At 38.2% G+C, this 19,394-nt stretch overlaps 1 protein-coding gene across 10 annotated transcripts in view; it reads right to left on the bottom strand.

The window, feature by feature from the left end:
- Nucleotides 1–19,394, bottom strand: part of ARVCF (ARVCF delta catenin family member) — a 248,060-nt gene that overhangs the window by 156,689 nt on the left and 71,977 nt on the right. For 9 of the 10 annotated variants that reach the window (XM_015643618.3, XM_015643626.3, XM_015643623.3 and 6 more), the window contains one exon: nt 7,954–8,020. The exons of the other annotated variant lie outside the window; for it this stretch is intronic. The gene's annotated coding sequence lies outside the window, so the exon portion shown is untranslated. The remainder of the gene's footprint in view (nt 1–7,953; nt 8,021–19,394) is intronic. 10 annotated transcript variants of the gene reach the window in all.

Here is a 19,394-nt window from a genome sequence, read left to right as displayed (position 1 = left end):
AAAGAGACAGAGTTAGTTAACAAGGTATTACAGCCTCTTCATAGTCAACTCTGAGGTTCCTCTCCTTGTGTTGTAGAAATTATGTATTACATTGTTTTCCTCCTAACTTGTAGTAAAAGAAATAATATTCAGAGAAGCCAATCCTGAAACTCCTAGAGAAAAAAAAACCCACCCTGATTAATCTGATTTGTTATCAGTGATCAATACTTGCATGGTCCTGTGAGATTTACTGTTAATGTCCTCAATCAGGGAAAACTCTAGACTGGAAGGAGGATGATGGAATGTTTCAAAGCTGAGTATTGCAGCCAGGCAGTTTAAAACACAGAAGCCTAACACAATGCTCTCAGAAATGAGAGCTGTTTAGGCTGTTTAGGCATACAACTTTAGGCCCCTGTCATATGTACAACACCCAAATGGCTCAGTATCGTTTCACAGATTCCTGTTAGAGAGGGAACATAATTTCTAAAAGATGCACACAGCACAATATCTTCTTCTCTCTGTCTGTATGTGTACCTATCTGATCCTGTATGAAACCAAAGCGAAAGAAGCTTGTGGGGTATCAGGTCATCTGTGTAGCTCGGTAAATCCCTGATTTATTTTGTCTTAAAACATTTATCACTGAAACTTCTATGGGTCAGCAGCTGCCGATTTAGTCGCTGTTTTTGCTGAAGAATGTACAGAACAGAACGTTTGAAGACATGGCTCTGTGAGGTAGCATTGCCAATCTTAAGCTACTACCACATCAGAAATCCTTCAACCACATGGCACAAATTGCAGAGCCAGTACAAACTCACACTGCAGGTTCAAATGTTTTAGAACATTTTCAGAGAGGAATGTTGCCCTGGCAGATTTTTTGCTTGACCAGGTACTGTCTGCTTTCCTGAAGCCAGCATAAACACAATTTCTTGTGTTTCAGCCAAACTACCAGAAATATGATCCTTTCTTTTCATGGATCCAACCTCAAAGGGCACAGAACCATCATGCCAGAAATCTCACTTTTTCTTAGACTAAAAGAAATAAAATCTATGCTCAAAACTTATATACCTGTAACGAAACTGTGCATAGACGTGCCCAAAGATGAAAGTCAGGAGGCAGAGTCAAGGAAAAACTAATTCTCAAGTAAATGACTAGAGAGTAACTGAGTTTCTAGAGATAAAAGAGTAACACTTTGGACATATATATATATATATATAAAATACATGTAACACATTCCAAATAAACTGCTTCTCAGACCTTAAGCTGAAATCTATCTTGAGCCTGGGTCCTCTCGCTGCTGTGGTTGACCGAGTTCTAATTTGACCCTTACGTGACAACCCCCACCAATGAATAGCAATGAGGAATTCACAAAGAAAGCTATTTCAATATAGTTCTGTGGTAGGCACAGACAGACACATTGTGCTGGTGTCAAAAGAAACAACAAAAAAGCTGGTCAGGGTTTTTGTGTTCCTTTGGACAGAGGCAGTCTGTGAAACAAGGTTTAAACTAGAGAATGAAGGAGGGCAGAGGAAATGGTAACAGAACTTGAGAAGGAACTTTGCATCTTAAGGACATTGCAATGAATGCTGCAGTTCACCATTTCCATTACTGCAAAAAAAAAAAGTTAACACGCAATATTTGAGCTTTTACATTAGTAGGAAATTTCATCTGATCATCCAGCAGGAATAATTCTGTATAAATAAATAAATCCTGCAAATAAATTTACAGAATATCATCCTATGAACTGGATTAAGCAACATCAACAAAAGCATCCAAACATATGCTTGTAAAGGCAATATAGTTTTAATACTTAATTCACTACAGAACTGGCTCTGGTCAATAGCACCACAGCATCTCCAATCTTACCAAAATGATTCCCAGTCCATTCAAAAAGAAGTAATTTAATTAACCTTTTAGTTAAAAGCACTGAAATCATACTGTAGTACCTCAGAAAACATACAGTTTTCAGCAAAAGAAATACAGAATTTTCTTATATCCAACTCAATCTCTTCATAATAATTGTTGCATGTTTAAATGACACCAGTCTTCTTTCTAGAGCTTCCCTTTGATAAATTTTCCTAACTTCAGCACTTTGCTACTGGAGTTTTTCAAGTTTTCCTTCCAAAATTTCACAGAGTGTTTTCAGGGCTTGCTGATACAGTGTGTCTACATAACTTTAATTATACTTAGCTCTCTTTCCCCAGTAAGGTAAGTTTCAACTGCTATACTCTTCTTCCAAATGGAAAGGAAAATAAAATATGGAAATACAGAACATCTTCCTCACAACTGCCTATATATATAATAGCATAAATAATTCAGTTTGATGCTCTAAAGTTCAAACAGAAATATTTTTACAAGGGCAATTTATAAAGTAAATGCTTTAGCCTATGGTTACTTTTACCCAATGTAAAAAAACCACCAACTTCTTCCTAAAATTTGTTATTTATAGACCAGAACAGCGAAGAGCAGCTTTCTGAAACAGAGGTCTTGCTCTCTGGGACCTGGGGACTTGTCTACACTGAATAAACTCAACTCCTCCATCATAGCACTCATTATGCCACACTTCCTTCAGAGATCAGTGTTTGTGTTAATTAAGCATAAAACAGCACAGCAAAATGGCAGCAGATTACTTCACACCTACTAAGTGTCCACACTAAGGTTTAATGGGGTATGTGATAGTCTATAAATTCACACTGTGCACTGTAAATTCTCTGTGTAAACAAACACTACCCAAACATTTCCTAACGAGTGTTTAGGTGGAATAGTTTTTGTAAAAATCTTATAAGTACCAAAAGACTGAACAAAGCAGAGATGGTTTTTCATGGAAAAAAACCTCATATTTTGATTATTTCAGCAATTCTATTTGTTTAACACTACACCTTATAATGATCAGGCCCATGTTTACATATTGCCAAAAATCTTTTATATTTCCCTTTAGAGTTTTTCTTTTTCTATAGAAATAAAATGCAATTTGAAAGTCAAAGCTAGAATGAACAAGATCACACTTTGCAATCTCTCTTGGAATATGAATAGTATATTTGCTGCATCTCAAGCCTCTGACACCTTTTCTTTTGCCTTGGAACTTGCCAGACATGATTGCTCCCAGCTTGATTAGTTCATAGGCCGATCACTTTAACACCCCAGAACACATGTCCTTGCATACTAAAGCTGCTGTGTGCCATTGATTTTTCAAAGGTCTCCCCCACCGAAATCAATAAGGAGCTCTGCTTAAAATATGGATTGCACTTTGTGGTCCCTTTCTGAGTTGTAGATATCCAGTCTTCCAAGTATTCCACAGCTGCCTTTAGCAGCAGCTCCATGTCCCCCGTTCCTCTGACCCCAGGCTGATCCTAACCCACATCAACAGACCATGATCACTCTGAGCAGAAACAGACAATAGACAACCCCACCACAACCATTTCACTGGAATAATGTCTTCCAAGCAGCAAAGGAAAATTCCTCCAACAGCCTGTGTGACTGTTAAATAGCATCAGGCCTTCAATTAACCACAGAGGCTGAGACATTTTCAACAGAAATTACTTTCTTACTGTGGAGCCTCCCTTGCAAGCAGAGCCCCCCAAAATCAATACATCTGTTCTCAGAACAGGGCTATCTCAATGAGAAAAAGATAAAGATCAAAAGCAGCACAGTTCATAACTCCAGTCTGTCCTTCTTTCCTATGTATTTTAAAGCTTGGCTTCATTAATATCCAATCCAATCTGGCTGTGAATAAACCAAACACATGAACACACCATTCTAACCTCATGCAGGTTACTTCCACAGAACACTTACAAGATTTCCCTTAACAATATACAAGAATCCTCACTTTTTTTTGTCTGTTAGGTGTTTAGAGTTTTGGCAAAAGGGCTTCCATTTAAGAGGAAGGCTACTGCTAGGAATGTGACTGAAACTGGCTCTGTGTGGGGAACTACAGCCGAGAACAGCCATGGATTTACGAGATTAAATCTCTACAAAACACAGGAAACAAGAGTCAGTGGGCTGGCAGCAGCTCCCAAAGCCAGGCCAGTTTGTCAAGGGTGAAACAGAGTAACTGAAATATTCCAGCAAGGCTGGAAAATCCTGCAGAAGCTCATAATAACTTTTTCATAAAAGACACTATTGTGCTATCATCAAGCAGATAAATAACAAAATGGCAAGCAACAAAGCTGAGGTCAGCTCTGCAGTCAGGCAGCCCAACAGCTCCACCCATTCCAAATGCCCCAGGAAGGCATCAGGCAGCGTGTCTGGGCAGCATATCCAAATTAAGAGCCATTAGGTAGAAAACTGTCCTTTCACTACACATTTTGAGAGGAAAAATCCAACTATGACCCCACAGAACAGTGAGTATTTAAGCTCAGCAACAGATGTGTCAAATGACTTATCCTAACCATGAGGAGTTAATTGATGCTATAAATAGCACTCTGCAGACAAAAAAAAATAAAAAAATCCACTTAATTCTAATATCCAAAGAACACAGTCTAGCTCTGCTTATCAGTAAAACTATTTTCCTTTAAAGAAGTGGGCTTGGATGTTTTACATGTAGATTAACACAGAGAGATAATTTGATTTCAGGCTATTGAGAAATTTCCTTCCTTTTATGTTTCAGAAGAACAGGGCTGCATGCAGCTAAATGAGATCCATAGATTACAGTAAAGAAAGGCCAATAAAACTGCACAGCTACATTCCTGGGTAATAACAAATGATTTTTAATTCTAGGGCTCCAGTCTTGGGGTTTATGAGGGCATTTCCAATTACTACTTTTAAGATGAATGAAAATAAGTGCATCAAATATAAACAGATTCTTTAACCTATCTGAGTCAAATATTTTCTATCTCTCATAGAACTTTATACCAATAAATAAATAAATATACCAATAAATAAACTGGCACTGCTAGGAAAAAAACTCACAGATCTGAAGTGTTCATAACAAGCCTCTTCCCTGTGGTTTTCACCTGCTTTCAGGAGAAAAACAAAACCAAAACCCTTCAGCTGTTTTCCAGAACATGGGTCTTGTTTACCTCTCACAGCCACATCTAGTGGATTGTGTGGCTGCTCCACTGCTCCACCAGGGAACTGAAAACATCAGTATAAACAGGAAAGAACATAATGTCAATGTTTGTGTTTAATTCTTGAAGCTACTAAATCAAAATAATTTCATTAGCTGCTTACCAACCAATCTTACTGCATGACTCTCCCATATTTCAACCTCTCTCATTAAAAACAATCAGATTTCCACCTTATGTTGCTTTAAACCAGGAACAGTATCAATGAAGAGATTAAAGCAATACAAAGACTGAAGAAACAGAGTAAGGCCCACTAGCTTAAATTCTCTCCAGTAACATCTGTGTCATTCTAAATCCAGGATTTTTTTTCACCAAGCTACATTTGGAAGCCTGAGGCACTAACTAAGTCTCCTCTGTTTAGACCAAAATTGTTGTTCTGCTTTCTGCAATGGCATGTGCAGAGCACACCCTTCACTGTTTCAGCATCTGTAAATTTAAAATGCAATCCAAGTTCATTTTACCCTTGTAAGTTTAGGATGCAATCCAAATTTGTGCTGATTAACACCACAGCTTTTTAGTATTACAAGGGAAACATGCATTTGAGAACTAATAAATAATTTCTGAGCAAAATAAAAGTATTTAACTCATCTGCTGTCTTGAATAATCATTCAGTTCATGCATAAACATAAAGACAGGAAAAACAGATACATTTTAATGAAAGTCTTGGAGAAAGTCATCATCCCATATGATGGATTTTAGTATGTAAAATCTCTCAACAAAACAAGTCTTTGTTACACACTGCAAAAAGGTGGTGCCTGGCTGAGGGGCAGAAGCATTGCCACAAGAAATGCCAGTTCAATTCCCCAGTTTCCAGCTCCAAGGTGTTGCTGAATTTTCAAGGCAGAAACCCTTGTCCCCGAGAAGCATTTCCTACTCTATCAGACAAGCATCTTGGCTTCTGTGGGGTTAAACTGACAGCCAAAGTAGCCCTCAGAGAATAATATTCAGGACACGCCTGGTTCACATCAAGATGCCATAGTAACCCCATTGATTAGTCCAGTTCTTTACTCGTTTAGATCTTCCTTTGCACGCCACAAAAACAGGGTGCTGTGCTTGCACTGCCAAGTGTTACAGCCATGCAATGAGCAAAACTGCAAGTATCCATTTTCAAGACTAAGATTTATATCTTTATTTCAAGAGCTTTTTATTCACTGGCTTTGGCTCTATCAAAATTTAAGCAATTTAAGCAGAGCACTGGGTGTCCAGGCTGCTCTGCAGGTGGTGACAGCCTGGCACAGCTCACCCACAGCCTTGGGCTGGCAACACACCAACACCATACTGGACCTCCAGGGATCCCCCTTCTCCACATCCCTCCTTCCCTGCATGGAAAACCTGTTCTGAATCTGACCTGCTCATAAACCTCCATTTGAACTGGTCAGCTACCACATTTATATTGTACCTTCTGTGCTGAGGTAGACCCTGACCTGAAAATCAGCAGGAATTGGGAAGAATACTGGATTTAGGGGTCAGTACCCATTTCTTTTCAGAGAAGTAATTTTCTTCTAGCTAGCTTACAGCTAGACTCTGATCTTACCCCTTCCAAACCTATCCTACATTTTTATCATTTTTATCTTTGACTAAATCTTAATGCATTTTGTATTTTATATCCCCCATCAAGAATATTTCCTGTTCCCAGGAACAAACTTATCACTAGTGCCTAATTACAGTTATTTGGAAGCAGAAATATTTCTTCCAAATTACTTAAGATCTGCTGCAAGAAACAACTTTCTATTCAAAAATCCCTTTTTAATAACCATCCTGCTGATAACTGTTGAGTGGGAAAAATAACCATTTTGCTTTAACTTTCTAACCACTTCAAATGTCTAAAGAAAATTCCCTCTATTATATTAAAACTAAAATCCTGCACTGTATAAATAGGAATACGTTTCAGCTATAATAAACATTTCTAACTCATTTCATTAAAACGATGAAAATAATGGAGCTAAGTCCCAAACAATTCGGAGAGTAAACACAACGCAAACTCTTCTGAGAATCTTTCCTACAAACAGCTTTGAAACTTTAAATGAGTTATTTATTTTCAATAAAACTTTCTGCTTTGACATATACAAAAGGAAATATGTTTAATCTAAAAACAATCAAATGAAAATGGAAAAAACTTTATAAAATTTAGTAACATGATACGTGTTATTCAGAGGATTATTTTCGAGGAATGCTTGACTAAAACTATAATCCACCTACACTGAGAAAAATAAAGCAGTACACAGAAAGGAGCAATATTTCAGGAAAATAAACAAGAGTACTTTAATATTTAATCCCATTATTCAAGTCCCCAGATTTAAAACAGCCACACCAAAGTATTGAAGTGAATTCAGAGCAGCTGACAATGCTTACAGTCATCCTCTAAGTGACCAGAGGATTGGCTTTTGATTCCAGATTCCAGATAGACTAAGATACAGCTGTCAGGAAGGGCATGGAGAGAGGAAAAGTCATCCTGAGAGTCTGACCCTTACTGCCTGCAGGAAGAAGTCCCACATGGAGAGACATCTCCCACACTGTCAGGGGTAGAATGAAGCTAAACAAGTATTTCCAAGGTAATATGAAAAGGGACAGATGGATCAGAGAAGGCACAAAAGAGAAAACTGTCATTCCCCATTTCCTCAGCTGCACTTGTGTTTTACCCCTACTACTGCCTCTGCACTGAACCCAATGAACAATGGCAGAGGGTCCTATCCTGGTTCCAGTTTTAAGATTTATCATAGGGGTATTTCCCTTCCTTCTGCTCCTCAACCATTCTACCACTATGTTAAACAAATTTTAGCTGGCCTTCAATAGCATGCAAACAAAGGAATTCCTGAGGTGTAAAGACAATTTAATGAAAGGACAGTGATTTAAGAACACACATAATGAAATAGTAACAAGACACTCAAGAGACTCAGCTGCAGAAACACAGTACCTTTTATAATCTTTCTTTCTTGTAGTGGCTTTTAAGATGGAAATTCTCCCCTGGTTTGATAATAACTCTGTAGGAGAAACAAAGAATATAACAAAGATTTTTATTACATCTGGGGGAAGTAGGAAGAGCGGATTATTTTTGAATAACTGATAACATTTACAAAATACTGTGGAAGTCTTTTATTTGTATATCTCCTTGGTTCCCCTTCCCAAATCATGCTGGTTTGCAAAAAAAGCGTTAGCTCTGGCATCTATTCCACCATCCCCTGAAATCCTAAGAAAATCCCACAGAACTGGAGTATTGAAAGTGAACTCCATTGAAAGATCCTCCTGATTTCTGTCCTGGTACCACTCATACGTGCATAAATTACACATTCCTACACTTAAAATTTAATCCAATATATATTCAATTCCCCATTAATTCCTAGATTTAAAAGCACAAAGCGTTTCCCTCATAAGCACACACCAGAGCATTTTCAGTCATCCAGGTCTAAATGCCATCTAGTGGCCCTAAAAATGTCAACTGTGGTTCCACGGATACACCTCATCATCCCATCACCACAGATCACCATATCATCCCATCTGATATTTTTTCTTCTAAAAGCAGGAAATAAGATAAATTAGGGCAGGAAATTCACCAGAAAGAACTCAGTGTTTTTGAAAATCTCATTTTTTTGCCAGAGCTTCATGCAGCATTCCCATTACAGCATATCTTATCCTAGCAATTACACAAAGTTAACCAGCAGGATCCTTTGTCTTCCCACTCTCCTTCTGAGAGCAAGAACATTTCCAGCAGTTATTCCTGCAGATCACCTTTGCTGGGTTTCACTCAGGTAAATTTTACCCAAAAACCACACACACCACTGCCCTTCCACTAATGCATGGCTCCATCACTAGATGCTTCCTCACTGCTCCTCCTTAGCCTGGACAGCACTAGGTGATCAAATAAACATCTGAGCAGTAAATAAGGAAAAGCACTTCAATCCTGCAGACTCATTGGAACCAGGAAGGTGCTAAAAAAATAATTCTAAATCTCTGATGTAAGAAGAGAGCTTCTTTGGAGCCTAATTTCTTTCAGCTTTTGTCTCATAAGAATATGACTTATCTCCTCTAAGTAAGCTATTTATTTTATTAAGCCAGAAATAAGTGATTTTTCACATTTAGTGTCACCTGGAACATACAAAAACCGCTGGAAAAAATACTTCCCTTGATTTTTCTTTCCTCCTTTTTCACCTGTATTTTTGCTGTTGATTCAGAGTCAAAAAGACAAGCTGCCTAAGGCTTGGGATGTGCTGGGTAAGATCCAATCCCACTACGGCATACATGTACAGCTGTGTGATGTTGAATCTTTTTTTTATCATGTAACTGGAATAAAGTGCATTTGCCTGCTTCACAAGATCTCAAAAATACATATATAAAATATCAGCACCCTTATATACATTCATACTATTACTGGTGGTCTTCTAGTGATAATCACACCTGATATTCAGGCATAACCTGAAATTTAGCATTGATTACCAAGAAAAAACTCCTTGTCTTTTTAATACAAATCTACATGTTTCATTTTGCTCTTTGAGGAAGGTACTTGTCAAACCAGTGGCAGTCCCTAACGTGCTGTGTGGGTTATGGCAAACACCTGGATCAGATAATGCCATGCTCACATGGGTGCAGTCCAACAGCCAGTGGGAAGCTGAGTCCTGGTTTTATCAGCTGATGCCAGCTCAGAGCTTCAGCCCCAAATCCTGGGAAGCCTGGAGCTTGCTGAGGCTCATGGCTACCCTGCAATGTCCCCTTTTCAGTCCTTTGTTGCTGCCCATTTGATAACACAACCTGTGGTGCAGGGGAGAGGGGGGAAAACCCACCAGCTTGGACAGCATTACATTTAATAAAACACCTGTGTTTCATTATAAAAATGCTGCTTCATTCCAGTGATATACTTTTATTGCTGATTTTAATCAAGTGTCGTACAGCTCTCAAATGGGAAAGGTGGAGAAAAACCTGTAATGCCTTTTCAAATTGCTTGTTATCTCTCACTTGTAACTAATTACCCCAGTTGCACTGTTAAAGACTGAGTGGTTTTATGTTTGCTCGCCAACAAATGACTAAAAAAAAAAGAAATCAGACAATTAGTCTCTAGCTATAGTTACCCATTAAGATAAATATTTTCAGAACAAAGAACTTAACATCAAGGCACTGACACTGCAAAAATGTCTGGGAAAGTAAAGCATCTATCAGCAAAGGATTTCTTGCCAGTCAGCGAGTTCCGCAGCTGCATCCCCATCACACTTCAGTCTTGTCCTACTCCAATGAACATAATTAGTTACTAAAGCTTTTCTGACATGGTGAGAATGTGAGCAGCTTACTGGACCACAGGAAGACCTAGGGACAAATTTTGGTTCTGCACCATCGCAAATGTGTGCTAACAGATGAGTATACAAACAGCAGGATTGGAAGTACAGTAGCAACCTGTTCTACCATTCCTTTTTCCTTATGTTTTATTTTGTATCATCAGCTATACCTAGCCTGTGCTGGTACTCCACTCCTCACACCTTCTTGGTCCCTTAATCAAAAGACTTCCTGAGCATCCACCCAAGCTCTTGAACACATTTGCTTTCAGTCAGTGTGAGGAGCAGCCTTCAGGCAGGTACAGCCTGGGCAATTCCACTGGATTGCCTGGCCCTTGGCTCTCACTGCGCCAGTCTGAGTGTCAGTGACAGGGAGCCAGTGTGACACAAACCATGGCTGGAACACGTTCCAGGGCACAGAGCAGATCCCTGTCTCTGCACAGAAACTGGTGACATTAACACTGCCAAGTGTGAGGTGAGCAAGCAGTGTGGTCCAAAATAAACAACAAAAAAAACCATGGTGTGGATGGACAAGCAAACTGCTTTCCAATTCAGCTGCAATACTACTATAAGCATGCATTCCAAAATCTTGCCCAGGGTATTAATTTTGGGAAGCCTTTATCTTTGGCTCTCTCTGTCACTCAAACAACCTTCTCTCTGGCACTTCTGGCATTAAAATACCTAATAAGGAATCTGGATGATGTAATTTCTTTGGTAGCAGAAAAATTACCTGCAGAGTCATGGCTCCAGCCCTCACTGTACACTTACAGCCTCAAAGCAGCCTCAAGGAACAACTGTCTCTGTCACTTACAGCAGTGGATTGCAGTCAGCACAACTTCACTTGCCAACAGCTACCCCAATGGAAAAGAGACCAATGGAAAAGAGCTCACTTACTCCCATATTAATTTGCCTGTCCATGTTTTGATTTTATTGATTGCAAGAAGCTGATACTCTCCAATTGTATGTTTTCCTTGGCAAGAGCTCTGTCACAGATAAATCACCAGAAGTTTGGGCAGAGCTGAATAGAGCTCTCCAAAGTGTATTTTGTATCTGCTGTGATTTATTTAACCAAGAGACAAGGAGGTGAAAAGAAAGAATTTTCTTCCTTCACCTTACATCTTCATTTGCTAAACTGCTATTTTATTTCATAAAGAAATGTAGGGTATTCTGACTGACAGCACAGTTCTGCTTTTATGTAAGGTATCAGATGGCAAACATGAGGTAGCTACATTACACAACTCAGTGTGTGGGTATATGCTCTGTCACAACTTGCATCAAAACATATGAAACAGTCAAAGGAAGTGAGGTTTCTCCTCTTAGAGATGTGATACAAACATAACATACAGCAGCCACCCTGCACACTCATTACAAAGCTTTCCGTCAGAAGAGGTGGACTTCAAGCTGTTCAATATTTTAATATTTACACTCAATTATCTCTAGAAATTTATTTTAAACAGCATTATTTTTGTGTTACTTAGGAGCTCTGAGTTCCCTTAGAAACTCCTACTCATTCTTAATTATAGTGTAAATCAGCATGTTAACATCAAGCGAGCAACCACTAACTAAAGCAGCTGATACAAATGCAGACAAAGTTCGGACAGAAGTGGTGGCAAAATGCCCAGAAAGTTCCAAACCCCCTCTGAACAGCTTAGTCAACGTGGAGAGATACACAGAGCTCTCAAGAGATGCACTGGGTAATAGCAGTTACTGCCAATAAATTTTATATAAATATTACAAAAGTAGTAAAGAGCCCATGCATCAGTACACAGACATGTCACAGATAAGAACTGTGGCTTTTTAAAATGTCAGGACTGAAAATGTACAATAGCCTATAAAATGTCACTCAAGTCATTACATACTACCAGTGAAGTAAATCATTTATGAGAGAAACAACGGCTGAACTAACTCTGCCAAACCAGGTGCACCTATTTCCTCTATTGTGTTACTGTGTTGATAAAGACGTGACATAGTAAAAGAAAATGTATGAAATACAGAACTACCAAAGCCAATGTACAGTATTCACTCTGTTGTGCTATGATACCAGCAAAATTAAAGCTAATCTTTTCTTCCAAAGGAAATGTCACAGACTTCTGTGCACTTGGCAAATTAATATTTATAAGAAGCCCAGATAGTTTAGTGTTTTTTAATACAGGGCTAAGATTTCCTCCTGAACATCAAACAGAGAAGTTGCACTCAAACAGCAGTTTCTTGATTGCAACAACCTAAACGACAGTATTTCCTAGATCTGTTTTCCATCATGTCATTCCGATTAGCAACTGTGTACAACTGGGACATTTGCAAAATCCACCAAGTAGCCATGAATTATACATTCCTAACTCTTTAAAGTTAACACATAATAATCTTCTTATCAAGAGCCTGCTGACAGCTGCTAGTACTATGTTCCTAATAATTCTCATTACAAACACACATCTAGGAATGGAAAAACAAGGTATACACGGTCTAGTACCACACTGGTGCTATTACATATTACACATATGTAATAAGCGAGACTTTACCAACAACACTTTTTCACAAAGTTACATAGCAATAAAACTACAATTGAACACCTTTTATTGAAAAACATAATTTAAAATTTTACAGCCTAATATGTGTAAGAATTCATCACACCCAATAAAATTAAAATGCAGCAGTTGATCACTTTTAATGAAAATTCTGAAAGGAATTTTGTTATATTACATGCTAATATGGAGTTTTTTCATTTAATTTAGATGATGAATTATCTAATTTTGTTTTCTAGCATACTAAGGGTATCTAAATTGAACTTGATAGCATTCATGGGGTAACCAAAGTCACCTTTTATGCATTACAGAAAGAGGATAAATTTATTCATTTAAGTGGGAGGCAAAGGTGATCTTCCAAAACTCTATAATGAAATTTAATCTTGAAAAAAGAAGGATAAAAAAATTAATCCTGATTTTAGTAATAATACGTTAGTGCCAATAAAGTTCACAACAACTGTGGGAAACTGGTTGCAGATGTTTGCATTTTCAGGGTAGAAATCCCTCTTTCAAGCAAGCCAGACCCAATCCTCTAATCATAAGGTTAAGAGGGCAGATTTTCCAAAGCAAGATGGAATTTTTAGAATTCTTTGTTCACAATTTTAATTCAAAAAGGAAAGCTGCAATTTGCAATCAATATCGTACTGTACTCACACAGCACAGATTCGCTGCTGTAACACAGCAGAGCCATGTCCCAGTTTCACTGGCATGACAATAACCAGCAGCACTGTGCAGGCAGCACCGTCAGATGTTGCTGTGCTGCTCTGAGTGTTCTGGTGTGTTCATGATGCTGCACTGACTGCCCATGGCCAACAGCTTCTGCCCTGGCAAGTACACTGGCAAGGGTTCAACTCACAACAAAAGCAGCCACCAGATATTTTGTCAAGCTAGGAAATTTCTTACCGAAAATATGTACTTGAAAAACGTCCAGTTCTTTCTGTGCCCAAACAGAAGAAGAAAATCAGCCTGAGCAAAAGTTTAACTAACAATATTTTATGAATAAAATTATAGGGTAGCCTAGCTTAAGAACTGTTTTCCTGATAATCTGCATTGCTGCAGATAAATCTGAATACTCTTAAAATTCTAATATGACCACTAGAATACTTCATGCAGTCACTACTAGACCAGTACCTAATCGTGCAACTGGTGTACAACCTTCTACCACAGACAGATTACTATCACATGCTAATGAAGGTAAAAGAAAGGACCAAAAAATACAGGTAAGATTGGAGAAATCACTGAGAGAATGACAATTTGCTGAAGGTCAAGAGCTGTGAGTAATAAATCTCTGGAATCTCAGAAATAATCCTTAACACCTAAGTGATGCCTTCCTCTTGTCCTTAGAAAACACACAATTGAATGAGACCTCAGCCACATCTCTTACAGTTCTTCACACAAAGCAGGATTTTTAATTTTTTTTTAAACAAGAACTTAGAAAAGTAGCTTTAAACAAGGGGAGTCCTGCAGCAAACCTGCAGAACCCATAGCCCTCTTTTGGTAGTAGGAGCTGCATACATCTTCCAGAAAACTGGCAAGGTGGATGTATGTGTATGCAGGTAAACTTAATGAGCATTCCCAAACTAACAAAATACAAATAAACAGTTAGGAAACCAAATGGTACAAGTAGTCAGATCATTTCAGATGTGCTGGCATTCATTAAACTTTACGTCTCACAGGAGCACTGATTTGACTAAAGAGGTTTTTGCAGTAGAAATTGCAAGGATGCAAAATCTGTACCTGGATGACAGCAAAAGAGCACAGTATATCTGTCTGACTCACACAATTATGTATGTTCTGTTTTAACATAATGATGTTTCCATTTGTCTTTGTTTAAAAATAATTTAGTAAGTTCTGTTTATTAATGATGAACTGAAGGGAGAAGTTCACACGAAGAGACAAGCAGGGCCTCTACTCAGTCATGCACATGGAACAGTGTGACATTAGCACAGATTAGGATCACTATTATAAATTGCTTCAATAAAGTAAAGGGAAAATTAAAGGTGAATTACTGTAGTAATCTAAACTGAAAAACAATTGCCAAGGAAAGATATAAATAGCACCCAAAATGGCTGCTCTAAGAATGTAAAACAGATGGGTAGGAAGAATATCTAGGGATAGAAGAAATCAATCATTTGCAGTTGATATAGTTTAGAGCTTAGTAACCTTTCCCAGCCAACTGGGAATTCACACAAAAAGCAGAGATAGCTTAATGAAGAAGGAAATACGAAGAATATTTCTATTCCAAGTCCCAGAACTCTTAAAAGCCTCCTGCTTCATTCTAATGTATTCAGGCTACTGGGCAGTCATAGCACTCAGGCTATTTAAAGGTACACCAACTTATTCAAATACTAAGCTACCAGTCTCTCAAATTGTTTGTCCTTTCCCAGGACAAGCAAGAGCAGCTGAAGTATGCACTGTTAAGTTTCCAGAAGTATGTGTTCCCACCATCACATAAAAATTCTGTAAGTATCTGTAATCTTTCATTAATTGAAGCATGGTAAATATATGCATTTATTAACAGAGTTTGTTTCCTAGTGTTTTCAGTGCATATGTTCAACAATTGTAGAATTGTAACAGTTTGTTGGGTTTAATCTGGTCTTTAAGCACTGAAAGAGTTCAGCCTCTTCTTTTAAGAGGATTAAAACATGAAAGCAGCAGGAATTTGGTTATCCAGGCACTTCTGAAGCAAAATTATTTGCTATGCCACACTGTTTCCTTTTTTATGGTGACTTCTGTCATCTTTTTCATGTATTACTGTAGCTCTTCTGATATAGAAAATTTATTACATATATACTGTAAAGAAGTAGGATCAATTATTTAGACATATATAAAAAAATAAATGTCTTGTTTTCTATTTATCTTTAAGGCCAATTAAGGGGGATTACATGATACATATTCCTAAAACTTTAACATCTTGCTAATTTCAAGCAACTTCTTGTTGTTATTCTAAGAAATATTGGGAGGATGTGCTACAAGAAAGAGTGATGGAATTTAGAGACAGACAAGCCAGTATTAAAAAAAAAAAGAATAAAGAAAAAAGGTGGGGAAGTAAACTCAGATCACAAGAAATTGGGCAATTACAATAAACTGCCAAATCTACTTCAGTGACAGCTTGACTTCACAGTCCCAAACACTGCATTTTTCTACCAGTGGAGACACAAACAAGAGACCAAAGGTTTTGAAAGGCCCAATTAAGCAGTGTATTACTGAGAAGAGCTAGAAAGAAAAAGCTTTCTTAAAGTAAAAGAAAGTTTTTTATGCTAGGAAGCCCAGCAGTGAAGCACGCTGACACCAAGCATATTTATGGGTGGGAAGAACACAGAAACACTGGCAAGCAAGGGAACTCAGGAGACCCACATTTGCACTGTGAACAGAACAGCAGTGCCATGTGTGAACTGGCACTGGCAGCGTGTGCCAAGGTGTGACCCTGGAGAACTGTCCCAGCTCCTGTTGAGAGAGCCTCAAGCTCTCTATTTGTCCCTCTCGCTGCATGTGCTTTATGTGGCTGCTGCGGTAACTTGCCGGGAAAAAAATCTGAATGTATGAAGTAGCAATGGACTAATTCATATTAACTGATAATTTTGATACATGGTTTAATGACTGCAGAGAACTGTCTCTGTGGCTAGACAGAGGGAAACCAAGAAGGAAAAAAACACATGCCAGTGAAGAAACAAGGAAAATAAGGTGAACAGTGAAGAAAGCACACACTGAGTCTGGCCCACAGAGCTGTTGCTGGTCAGAAAAGGGAATGGGTAATTACTGGAAGAGAAATAAACAGGAAAACAATTCATATACATTTGCTCCACGCTACAGTTCCTGCTCTTCATGTTGACAGAAGGATTAATACACATTCCTGCTAAGACCAGTAAGCATGGAACTGCATTGCTTTGAAAATTTATGTATTTATCACTATAGATTTGATATATCTGTTGAATCTGTTTTTCAGCACCACATAGCCCTTCCCCTTTTGCTCACAAAAAGCACAGAAATGAGAACAATTGAAGTCAGAGAAGTACCAGTGGCATAGCATTTGGAGGTGTAAATGCACAGTGCCACACTGGGATCTCTCTGGGCTCAGATGTAGTTGAGATCTCAAGCCTTGCAGAACCTTTCAGCTGAGCACTCTGCTCACTGCAGCTCAGGCTCAGGGAGCGGAGCAGCAAAGCAGGGACTAACACAACATGAGAAACCACAAAGCAGTAAAAAGCTGACAGATCTAATTTCAGTTTTGCCTGGACGGTGTCCTCGCAACAAGCACCAAGCATGATAAAACTGATGAACAGGACTGACGGCCAAAAACACAGAAACAGTAGCTCCAGCACACAAGCCTTATTTGCATCTTAAATATTTATAACGTGCAGATTTAAGAGACAGAATCTGGCTGCACATCTGTTCTGTTAACCTGAAGGGCTGCCATTGGATGGGAGCAGCCAAGCAGTCCTGACACTCACACGGGGCTGTGCCGGCTCCAGCACCTCAGGGCTGGGGCACATCACCCATGTTCAGCTGCCAAACTTCTCCCTTCTCATTTTATTATTCCTCTTGAATGATTCAGCGGTATCTCTCATTTCTGTGGCACCAAAAATGCAGCTAAGGATTGATGATGCCAAAAATACTGGCCTCAGCTTGACTAGTTATTAGAGAAGGGATATATATTTCATACAAGTAGCTTGGAAATGAGCAAAATATTTTGATTTTAAATCACTACAGTGTCACAGGCACTAGGTGCTTCTCAGATCTCAAAACATACAGAAATGAAACAGATCCTATGAGTACAGTATCAGATATAATGACACCGTATCAGACTTGCAAAACTGCACCAAAAAATATACTTGTCTGAGACTTGCTAGAAAAATTGAGCTAATAAATAATGATACATCAAATACTTTATATCAAAAAAATGTAATCACCCTGAGTAGTCTGAAGAAAAAAGCTTCTGTATATTAAGCTGCTCATATAATGCTAATAAATCTCTATGATAATGTAAAATAAGCTGCTATTCCCTCTAGGCTTCATCTGAGTCTTACTGTTCTTGTCCCTTAGAAACAGAGATGGACTTTTCCACGTGTCCAGAGGCCATCCAGACACTAAAAGAGAGAACGAGCCAAATATACTTTCCACTGAAACCCTGTTATTAACCTACTTTGATTAACAATACCAGAGTTTTAGTAATATAAAGTTAATTTTATGGTTTTAAATAAGATTTTTTCAACCACCAAAGTGCCCATAAATTTTTGTAAATTTTGGTAAAGCCATTAGCACATATTTTCCTAGGGTTGGTATACACATAACTTTATTAATAAAAACTCTAGCAGGCTCTCTCACTGTTAACCACACTCAGTCCTACATGAAGGCAACAGGAAATTAGATTGTGGAAGAACTACGTAATTTCACTCTAGATGTTAATTAAAAGAAATCACTAAACTCACAGAAGTTTAAATCAATAAGAGAATAAAAATCCACATTAAGGTGAGATCTAAATCCAAGGCTAAGTCCACAATAAATCTTAACATTACTCGGCTGTGTTCACTGATGCCGAGACCTACAAATTGCAGCCTTTTTGCTGCTGAAAGTCACAATCCAGCATTCTTTTAATGGAAAGCTGTTCAGGAATATGACTGAGCTTTCATTAGGTCTCTGAGATTTACATTTTTGAAGGGCAGATTTTAATTGTATGTGTGTCAATCATAAACCCATCCAATTGTCATGGAAACACACAAACATGAGGAGTCAAATGATTAACTTGGCAGCTGAAACAAAAGTTTTATTGCTGCAATTGACTGAAACTCTCTGGTTTGCATATATTAAGCTAAATGGAATTACAGTAATGGCCATGCTGCTGGACATAGTGCTCTGTCAAGACTATAAATGGCACTTAAATTTGGTACTTATATTCTTTGCAGAAAACATGCATTATTCTGACTGTATTTAAGCCACAGATATCAGGAGAACTCTTGGTCCTTAATATCTGTAATGACAAAATAATGCAAAAGGAAATTATTTAGACTGACTGCGAGCTCGGTTTCAGGAGCTGGCTGTTGAAACAAGTAAATGTAATTAATTATACTGATTTACATGCATATGTAACCTGGATACAATAGAGACACCACTAACAGAGAACTCTAGCATTTCTTTTTATGTCTTCATTTCTCAGCTGCACCCAACTCCACACTTGTGAAACACTAAGAAGAGGAATTCGAAGAATGCAGTATCATTTAGACGTGTCTAAAGGGTGGCATTTGCCCCTCTCCCATAATGTTACAGAAAAGAGAAAGAAACCTGCATAAGAGAGAAAATTCTGGCAGGGCCAAAGAGCATCTCCAGATTCCAGCTTTATCAGGCTGAAAAGAGGAGTTACATCAGTCGTTTTTAATCCCTTTCTGAAATTAGTCACTCACAATAGAAGCAAAACAACCAAGTGATCGGACATCTTGTAACATTCCAAACTGACAATTCAGAAAATTAACTCCCTAAATTATTTGTCACAGTTGTCTCCATAGCCTTCATTACCTACTGTAAGCAAAATCAACTCTGAAGTTTCAAATCCCTAGGAAAACTCAAAATACTGTCTGATGTCC

The sequence above is a fragment of the Parus major genome, chromosome 15, assembly GCF_001522545.3.
Source record: "Parus major isolate Abel chromosome 15, Parus_major1.1, whole genome shotgun sequence".
In the NCBI taxonomy this organism is placed as follows: Eukaryota; Metazoa; Chordata; class Aves; order Passeriformes; family Paridae; genus Parus; species Parus major.
This window is presented reverse-complemented; position numbering and strand designations above follow the sequence as displayed.